Genomic DNA, 2,044 nt, shown 5'->3' with positions numbered 1-2,044 from the left:
TTTTATGTGTTTTCTGGATATTTGTGCTTCTGTGAAATACACATTTATTCTTTTGTTCATATTCTAACAAGTTCTCTTTTTCTTATTGAGTCTTTATACATTCTGTATATTAACCTTTTTGTGCTATATGTATTACAAGTAAGTATTTTGTGACTTTTATCACTCTTTATAAAATCCTGCAGTGAACCAATGTTCTTAACGTTAACAGTCAAATCTGTCAGTCTTACACTGTTGTTCCCCTTATTTAACCAATCTTTCTTATTTCAAGGTCAACAAGATATTCTTCTACATTGTTTTCTAACAGCTTTATACTTTTGTTTTTCACATCCAGGTCATGATTCACCTCAATTTTCCCCCCTCTTCCCTTGGTATGTGTGAGGCAGGGCTGTTATTTCAGTTTTTCCATATGATTGCCAGTTGACCCAGAATCATTTATTGAAAAGTTCATTCTTTCTCCACTGCGCTATAATACCAACTCAGTCATAAATCAAGTGTCTATATAAGTGTGGGTCTGCTTTTGGGTTCTCTAAAACAGGCTGAATTTCCATCATCCAGAAGGAAACAGTAAGTAGAGCAGTCTAAGTTTGGTAGTTTCCCTTATTACCTCAAACCTAGAACTTCTGCGATTGTTCTCGATTTACTTCTCTTCCTTCTGTCACTCTTCCAAACCATCATTCCTAGTCTTCCTAAAGCACAATTTAGTTCATGTCAGTTCTCTGTTTAAAAACATTAAAGGGGCCCATATTGAAACAATATGGGAAATATTTTAGGCTCCCCTAGTCTGACAGTGACCCACTCCACCTTTCAGGTCTGCATGCACCTCAACAGTGCCTACAATATAGCAGACACAGTGAATATTAGCTTCCTTATAGGATTTTACATAGGTAAATGAGAGGGACATGATTTGCCTCCTGGCAGACCCAAAATGTTCTCACCTATACTTATATTTATTTTTTGTCAAATATGTATGATCTAGAAATGTGTCTAAACCATATAACGATTATAAGGGCTTCGGGTCTCTATTTTGTCATTGTTTTAAAGTATCTTACTAAACCTGTTTTAAAATGTTATATAAAAATAACTGTTTAACAAAATAATGCATTCCAGTTGAGTTTAATTTACCTTGTGCTATTAACAAAAGACTCTCCAAAAACCAAAATGACAAAGTAATCAAGGTCTATTTAATAACAAACAGAGTTTTTATTATATTTTATTAGATGGGCCGGAACCCTAATTTGAGGATGTTTGCTTACCTATGCTATCCGTAAGTACGTTTTGGTATTAGCTCTCTTTTTGAGCTGGAAATATAAAAGTCTTCTGCAGGCAGCTTCGGGGACCAATTAACTCCATTAAATTATATCCAGTTATGTAGTGAACTGAACCACTGCTGGTCTGGGGCTGTCTAGAGCTGCGACATTTAGGAGATGGAGAGAGGCAGAGAGATTGATTTTGTATGTCACTGAAGCACACTGCAACAATATGCCAGCGTGACTTTCAAAATGGCCTTAAAATATTCCAAACTCAGGGAGTTTCCTTGCTCCTGAGTGGGAGTTGACAGACTGTCTGGCAGCATTAGAAAGAGGCAGAGAAAAGCTGATGTCTATATTGTGTCCTCTAATAACATTCTGCCTCTTTGCAGCATCCCCCCCTTAGAAGGATCCGTCTATTTGTTGTGAGGGGTGTGTGTGTGTGTGTGTGTGTGTGTGTGTGCTTTGCCTCCCCTTGTGCAAGGGGCATGATTTCACCTCTCACATCTGGGAAAACCAAACCGAAGGACGCTAACCCTCCCAAGGTCACCTAGATTAGTGTTGTGGCCCGGGGTGGGTGGTGGGTGGGAGGAACAGAACCCAGGTGTCCAGACTCCAGCTTTGTTGGGCATTAAATCATTTTCCTTCCCTTGTGAAAAAAAATTACCGGGCGATGGGAAGTGAGAGATTAATCAGATTTCCTCTTTTCCCTTATTTCCCCTCCCCCTTACGAAGATTAAAAACTCGGGAAAGCAGAAGAGGTGCCCGCCCTGCAGTTCTTAAGCTGAGTCCCCCCC

The sequence above is a fragment of the Rhinopithecus bieti genome, unplaced genomic scaffold (genome assembly GCF_001698545.2).
Source record: "Rhinopithecus bieti isolate Rb0 unplaced genomic scaffold, ASM169854v2 scaffold_4600, whole genome shotgun sequence".
In the NCBI taxonomy this organism is placed as follows: Eukaryota; Metazoa; Chordata; class Mammalia; order Primates; family Cercopithecidae; genus Rhinopithecus; species Rhinopithecus bieti.
The sequence above is the reverse complement of the archived record's forward strand: the minus strand, read 5'-3'. Positions refer to the sequence as shown.